At 42.1% G+C, this 8,970-nt stretch overlaps 1 pseudogene; it reads left to right on the top strand.

The window, feature by feature from the left end:
- Positions 1 to 2,499: 2,499 nt before the first annotated feature.
- Positions 2,500 to 3,571, top strand: LOC126388609 (uncharacterized; annotated as a pseudogene).
- Positions 3,572 to 8,970: the final 5,399 nt, after the last annotated feature.

Genomic DNA, 8,970 nt, shown 5'->3' with positions numbered 1-8,970 from the left:
TGAAACCCCTCCCAGCCACAGCCTTCATCGCCTCCCCGCATTCCTCCACGGACACACCAGCCAAACGAGGTAGAAGCGTATGTGGTCACCAAGGCATTTCTTTACTGTTTAAATCTCACGGTTGTCACTAAGCACACACACTGTCACTGGTTTCAACAAGCTCTCTTTCTCTCCCTTTTCTCTTACACACACACACACCCATACACACACACACACTCAGCCCCCCCTCCCTCTCCCCCTCCTCTTACACTCATTACACCAACACACCAGCACTTCATGTTAAGACAGCCCCCCCCTCCATTAAACACTCTCACACTCAGTTACTCTGGTTCATTCACCTCTCGAAGAAAACAAACATGGCTTCTACATAACCAATCAGCACACTGGAAAGAAAACAAATCTGGGCCACAGCTTTTGGAGCACACGGCAACACAACACAAAGGAAAAAAACACACAACAGACCCCAAAACTCAAAAACCCACCCAACCAAGAAAAAGCCCAGATTCCCCGGCACACCCTTCAACAACTGGAAACAATGGCCCCTACTTCACCCCCAGAACCCAACCCCGTCACAAAAGACAAAACAGCACCACCCATGAAATCATCCAAACCCCCTAAAGACGACAAAATACCCACTCTGCCCCAACAAAATCCACCAACCCCTGCTGAGACACCAACCCCCTCAACCACTTAAGAAATCGACAGCCTCATCATGAAGAGCATTTTTGACCAAATCAACCACCTCTTCTCCGAATTCAGTAAATACACCCACCCCCCTCAACAACGTCACTACACAGATGAAATCCACTCTAACCACCATGGAGCAGATCCTGCTGCATGGACAAGACCCACACAACATCACAGAAGAACTGTTTGAACGAATCCTCAAATCACAAGTCAATAACCACATCGAATCAATGGGCCTCATAGCAATACACCAAGCCGGATTCAGAGAAGGAAGAGCAACCACAGACAACATCCTCCATTTATCAGAAGACATCCACAGAAATTTCAACAAAAAACAAATAACCCTGGCAATATTCTTCAACATTGATAAAGCGTTTGATAAAGTATGGCGTAATGTACTCAAATTCAGACTTCTGGATTCAAACCTCAAACTCCCACAACCCACCCAGTCCAACATCTCCAACTTCCTCAGTAACCGATAGATCAAAGTCAAAGTTGCCTCCACCCTCTCATCACCTTTCACCCCCCAAGCAGGAGTTCCCCAAGATGCAGTTTTAAGTCCCCTCCTCTTCCTTCTATACATTTCCGATATCTACTATCCCCCAGCCACCATAGCCAAAGTCTCACAGTTCGCCGATGAACCTTGTTACTGGTCAAGCTCAAAACACCCACAACTAACAGCCAATAAACTCAACACATGCATCACTTAAATAGAAAACTGGTCAAATCTCTGGAGAATCAAACTAAACCCTGCCAAAACTCAATGCATCCTCTTCACCAAAAACCAACACCTACAGCCCAACATCAACCTGTCACTAAACAACCAACCAATCCACCTCAGTAAAGAAGCAACCTTCCGCGGAGTCACCTTCCAAAACAACATGACCTGGACCAAACACATCAATAACCTGGAACAAAAAGCAAACAATAGACTCAATCACCTCAAAGCCCTCTGTGGAAAACATGGCGCATCACCTCATCAAGTCTACTTATCATACATCAGACCACTAAGCGAATACTCCGTCCCCGTCTGGATCACCATCTCTGACAACCAATTACAACGACTACAGACAATACAAAACAAAGCACTAAAACTGGCCCATAGACTCCCCTTCTTCATCAGTAACCACTAAATACACTCAATAACAAGCATCCAGACCATAAGACAACGTCACCAAACCACAGCCCTGAAATATCTCAAGACTGCAACAACCCTGCAGAAGACCATCAAGGAAGTTCGCCTCATAACCAACACACCCCTGTCATTCATCCTCCAACTGACCAACACCACCCCACCTCCAAACCCCCCATGACCTGAGTAACTGAGTACACGAAACACTACAACACCAACCACTCACATGCTCACATGAACACACACACACACACCAATGTAGATATCACACTATTCACAATGTAGATTGCACGTTATATACACAGGCCTGCACTAAACACACAAGAACACACACACACCAATGTAAATTTAACACAACATGCACTATACATTGTTTTGTTTTTGTTTGTTTTCTTGTCCTGTTTTCTTTCCTCTCTCTCTCTCTCTCTCTCTCTCTCTGTCCTTCATGCCTTGCCCCACATGCGCCCTCCTCCCTCCAGAGTCCTGCTCCTCCCACCTCTCCCGCCACCACCAGCACCATCAATGGATAGAAAAGGGCACAAGCCCTGAACTATCCCACCAGGTACAAGCCATCGTATCATAGTCATTTAGACCTGAAGAAGCTTCTTGGATGAGAGGTGAAACGTCTTCAAGAAACGCAAGCAAGTCCAGTTGCCTACGATATTGCACTTACGAGTACCATGACCTGGATGACTGAGAATCTTCACCCACAAGTTGCCATTCAGTTTGGTAAGAATGCCCTTTGACTGGTACGGGAATTTGAAAGAACATCTAGGAAGATGGTTGATTACAGGAACCACCTGTGTTTCAATCTGAGATGCAGGCAACACAGGATCATCCCTAACAGCCTACGCTTGGGTTCCACCGTGAAAGGACACATGGCTGCAACTATCCTTCAGAGGGCTCAGAACCAGCTACTCAACAAGAGAGTGAGACAGATTCACTTCACCATCGATGCACTTAAATCCAAGATGGAACAGATATTGGGAGAACTGACAGCACTTCTACCCAGGGAAGTCCTGGAAGATGTCTGCAAGTTTGTTGAGAAGGCACAGACTTTGTCGTTCGTTGCCTTTGGAGTGTTGCAGACACCAAAATTCCTGACACTACAGTCTCATCATAACATCTCCAATAGAACAGACGTACTGACCTGGAGAAACAAGGATCACAACACAGCACATCCAGACATACATGATAAGTGGGTAAAATAACTTATCAGACAGAAAGCTCACTCAAAAAAGATGTCCTGGCCAAGGGACTGAACTTTGCCGTAACCAGAACAGATACCGGTAGTAGATCTTATCACAGCAACAGAGTCAGCCATCAGAAACAACAAGCTGGCAGACACAGAGGCAGAACAACTGAGATTAAAGGTATCAGCCGCTCTCGCTGGAGCAAAAACACCACCCTCCAACCTCACCATCAAAAAAAAGGCCCTGGCATCACTGGGGACAGACAAAGGGAGATGCCAAGTGGTGATGGTTGAAGACAGCGGACTACCATGCCAAAATCACTGCTCTCCTCAGTGAGACAGCCACATACAAAACACTGAGGCGTGATCCTACCAGTGGCTACAAAAAGAAAGTCATAGATTAGCTACAAAAACTGGAAAAGGACAAAATCATTGACAGACCACTGTATTATCGACTGTACCCTGGTGAGGCGATCCCAGGCGTCTATAGACTCCCCAAGATACACCAGGAAGGAGCAACACACTACCACTGGTGGAAGTGGAGTGGTGTGGATGAATGAAAAATGAACACAATACACAGTTTATTTCAATCAATCAATCAATCAATTTTATTTATATAGCCCAATATCACAAATCACAGTTTTCCTCACAGGGCTTTACAGCATACGACATCCCTCTGTCCTTAGGACCCTCACAGCGGATAAGGAAAAACTCCCCAAAAAAAAAACCCTTTGACGGGGGGGAAAAAGCGGTAGAAACCTCAGGAATAGCAACTGAGGAGGGATACCTCTTCCAGGATGGACAGACGTGCAATAGATGTCGTACAGAACAGATCAACATGATAAATTAACAGCAATCCGTATGTCACAATGAGACAGAAAGAGAGACAGAGAGAGAGACAGAGAGAGAGAGAGAGAGAGAGAGATGCAGGACAGACAGTAATGACAGTAGCTTACAACAACATCAATGAAAGTAATAATTTTACTGCCAGGTGGTAATGTAGTAGCAGAGTTCAAAGGGTTAAGGCCCTCTATTTCTTAGGACAGTAGAAGAGAAACTTCTGAAGGTTGAACAACCTGTTTATACTGTGGACAAATAAACTGGCTGATAAAAGTAGAGCCCATATTTCATTTCTTTCAGTGAAAACAAAACAGTGATATGCTCTCTATCTGCCATCTCCCTGACAGAATACAGATGACAGCTGCATCCTTTGTCTGTGGAAGTGTGTATCTGTGTGTGCCTCTGCTTATGCGTGCGTGTATGCCCATACAGGACTGTATATCACTACAACCAAGCATTTTGATACAGGAACAGGAGGGTAGGGCCTCTGAATAGCTCTCTCTTGCCTCATCATCAGATCTCCTTCCTCTTGGTGGAAATCTTAAGATTTAAAAACTACCAAGTTAATGGCAAGAAGGAAGTGAAATCCTGGCACTGGTTTATACTCATACTGTCACACAAACAAGTCATATTTTCAGGTTATTTGGATGGTTAATGTTGCTTTGATGTTGTTCATCAGTACATGAAACAAGATGCAGCAGAACAAGAGCAATGGCAGTATGCAGCCATTTGGCCATGACATTCACTAATGTGATTAAGATGAGAAGTGTAGTTAATAAGTGAAATGAGCACTTGAGCCAACTGTTCATGTTCGTGTGTTTGTGCATTTTGAGAGACAAATCTTGGAGGCCAAAAGCATCTTCCTGCATTCAGTCATTTGATCATTTCTGTAACACTTATCCTGTTAGGGGTCATAGGGGGGCTGGAGCTGATCCCAGCTGTCATTGGGCAGGAAGCAGGATACACCTTGGAAAGGTTGCTAGACTATCGCATGGCTAACATTCATGGTCACATTCACACCTATGGGCAATTTAGAGTCGCCAATTGACCTAACCCGTGGATTTGAACCAGCAACTGAGATGGGCACCACCACACCCATCTCCCTGCAGCCACTGATAAAGAGAGGAAATGACTGCACATACTGCAGGACACTTAAGAAACACAGATAATGTACATGCTGGCAATCCCAACAAGGTGCATACTAAATACACCCCATAGTATTAGTAGTACCAAGTATTTAATGGAATGAACAACATACTGGCAGTTAATCTTTTCTTGACAACTTATCAGTACTGGAGCACAAAATGGAAAATTTGTCCACAAATAATCCACAATTTACAAATGTTTTTTTGCTATCCACAAAGACAAAATTCCTTAATGTGACTTGTGACTTGGCATTTCAATAAATGGTAAAGGGCTGTATTTACATACTGCTTAGTGATCACTCAAAGTGCTTTACAAAATAGGTACCACTCAGCCATTCACACAGCCATTCATACACTGGTGTCTGTGGCTATCATGCAAGGTGTCACCTGCTCACCTGCCCAAGGACACTTCAACATGCAGACTTAAGGGTCAGGGACCACATACCTCCTGAGCTACAGCCACCCTAAATGCGTTATAATTTGTACAATTAGATGTCTCTTTGTAAATATGTCATGTTAGGGCTGGGCGATATGGCTTGAAAGTAATACTGCAATGTTTTTAGACTATATCATGACACACTATATATATGTTATGATATTTCAAAATGTCCTCTAAAGTACTGTGGACTACTAATATACAAAATTATTAAATGAACTACAGTTACAATTATGATATATAAAGTTGTTATTGTCATAATAAAGTTACTGTTAAGATAAAGTTAAATTAAAGACTGTAAAGTAACATTAAATAAAAATACTGTTAGAATAAAGTTAAATGAAATGCTGTTAAAATAACATTAACCCTCATCCTACCAACATATTTTACATACAGTAAGTACCGACTGGGGTCCCCAGGGACCCCAAGAATAAACTACTGTAGGAAACAACCATCATAGCAAAATGTTAACTTATTTGTTGTCAGGACATTATTACTTATGTAATTAAGGCCATTTGAAAGAAAAAAACATATTATTATTATTATCATTTTAGAAAAGTTGCAATTAATTTGCATATATTGTGAAACGAAAATAGATATTTTCTTTAATAAAAATTGCAGCTTTTATCCCAAGTGCAATACACATTAGTATTTAAAAGCATAATTACCCTCCTTTGATTCTGGTATCACTTAGATTTCAGGAATTTGTGTTATATTTATATGGTGAAACCAACTGGGGTCATTTTGACCTCAATGTAAAATAGCTAAAATGAACCCACAGTCCAACTATATCCTCGGATCGGGTATCGGCGCTGATCACGTTATTTTTACAAAAATTGGTAATAAAAGATCGGAGGAATCAAAACAATAACAATGGCCAGGTTTTTCATCTATGTTGTTCATTGTTGCCTTCACTTTCCAATGTATAAAGTGTGTCGATCCTGTATATTTTATAAATATATTTTTTTATAAGACAGTCAGCTGATGGCTTGCTCACCTCCATTCACTGAGGTACCTCCAGACACACCCACCGGTGCTATCGGCCAGTGGGATGGCTCGATCAGCTGAGCCCAGGTAGACCAGCCCCTACATAATGCCACTCCTGGCAGTATGGCGAGAGACGCCAGCAAGTGAGAAATGAGCCATAAGTCCTCTGCGTATTTGCCCTACCACGGCATTTTACACCGCTCAAAGTCTGCGAAATAGGTGCGTTTCCCTGTGGAATATAATCCATCCGGCCACTGGCCTCACCTCAGACTCCCCACCACGGATATCAAGGGATCCTATGGAGCCTCTACACCCAAAACAACACCGGAGTGTTACGGCGTTCACCCACGGTCCCGTGAGTTGGCCGGGGGTTACTTTTCGTGTCATTATTCCTTATTTGGAACCTTCGGGCTGGGTTGATTTATTGTTTTGAAACTGAACTGAATCAGAGCAAACAGTGGATTTCTTTATCTCCTTGTTTGCGGAAAAACCTGGGGTGGAGTTTTCTTTTGTTTAGTGAACTGTGTGGATTGAACTGTGATATGTTATTTGGAAATCCCGGAGTGGAGTTTTTTGTTTGAACTGGATTGAACTGACTGAACGAAACAGAACATTTCTTTTCTTTGGTGAAAAAAATATATACTTTCTTGAAACTAATTACTGTTGTATTTGTATTTTTGTATAGTATAGTTTAACTCTTTTGTTCTACAGAAACCAGGTAAAAACAATTTAATTTTGGTGTTAAGGGACCTGTTTTATGGGTTTTATGGTTTCTTTGTGGGGTTTGACTGAGTACAAGAAAAATATTTGTTTCATGTGTCAAACCGCTACAAAAGATATAGGCCTATTTTGCTTGTTGAAGACAAAAAGAAGATATTGAATTTGATTACATTTTGTGCTGCTGAACCACCGATAAGCTTTTTGGACACTATTTAAATAAAAAACAAACCTTATGGGACAACTTGGATGCATTCTTTTTTTTTTCTTTCTTAATGCTTTGCAAAGTATCGGATCGGACTCGGTATCAGACTCGGTTACAAAATAAAGGACTCGGATGCAAAAAAAATGTGATCGGGACATCCCTAAGTCCAACCCATTTTTAATTCTGTCTTTCAAAACAAAAGTACACTTACAAAAGACCTTGGTCTTAGTGAACAATAAATGTTGAATAACTGTAATTCAAATTTCAAATTTTCAGTTCGAACAGTAACATAAATGAACACTGTTGCCATAGAACTCATGAACATTGCACACTCCGAAAGTTATAGCACACAATTTGGCTAATGCTGTGCCCAGGGCAAGTAGATTTTCCAACCGAATGTTGGATGTCCATAGCAGCAGGTGGAGTTTTCCTCACTCCATGATGGCTATTGCTGCTCAGACTAGGGCTTGGAGTGTGGCTGCATCAGCAGCCAGTATGCAGTATTCTCCACTTGAGCTTCAGGTGCATTTTCAGTGTCACTGTATTCAGAAGCCCTGAATCATCAGTCTCTTCAGAACTCTCCTCATTTAGAATTTGTCTCAAAACTTAAGCAGCAGTAAATCCGGCTAATCTTGATCTGCTTGCCATTGTTGCCTAAAAAACAGCCAAACATCCTGGAGCTATGAGAAACAGTGCAAACCTCAAATCTGTCTTGCATACCCTCCACCCCCCTCTCTGCACCTGCAAAAATTGATATGGTAAATGGACTGCATTTGTATAGTGCAAAGCGCTTTTTACACTATGAGTCACATTCACCCATTCACACACACATTCATACACTGGTGGCCACAATACAAGGTGCCACCTGCTACTCAGATTTTTATTTTTTTTTTAAACACACCCACACACCGATGGAAGCATCATCGGGAGCAAACTGGGGTTCAGTATCTTGCTCAAGGATACTTTGAAATGCAGACTGGAGAAGCCAGGGATGGATCCACTGATCTTCTGATTGGTGGACAACCCACTCTACCTTTGTGCTACAGCCGCCACCACATTTGCTTTTTCCCCACACTCTGACCATGTCCTGATTATGCTCTGACTGTATGTCAGTCACATGCATGAGTCATGACACACTATTTTATAGTCTTATCTTGAATAATAGAACATAAATAATTAATCTGATAGTCATGAAACACTTTATTATGAATTTATGCATTGTATTTCTGACTTTGAACATCGTCTTACCTTAGGAAGAGCAAGATTTATGGTCTTCAGTAGAGCACATGAGGAAATCTGGGTCTCCTGTCTTTATTGCTGTCTCCTTAAAAATGGCCCCAACCCCTCCTGATAGTGTGTGATACTTTAAGGACCCATGGCAAACATGAAGTCAATAAATAGTTCCAACTGCACAGGCGAAAATGAGTGCTTTTTACTGGGGTCCCCGGGGACCCCAATATATTTGTGTTTTTAAAAAGCACAGATTACAACAGAAACACAAAACAATGATATGAAGCCATTTGGAACAGAATGACTGACAAAGTCATAAAAAACTGGCATGATTGAATAAAGCACCTTTAAGATATGACAAAAGGTATACCTCTGGGGTCTGCGGGGACCCCAGTTGAT

Source organism: Epinephelus moara, chromosome 4, assembly GCF_006386435.1.
Source record: "Epinephelus moara isolate mb chromosome 4, YSFRI_EMoa_1.0, whole genome shotgun sequence".
Lineage (NCBI taxonomy): Eukaryota > Metazoa > Chordata > Actinopteri > Perciformes > Serranidae > Epinephelus > Epinephelus moara.
Note: the sequence above shows the minus strand (reverse complement) of the source record. Positions and strands in the feature narration are given on the sequence as shown.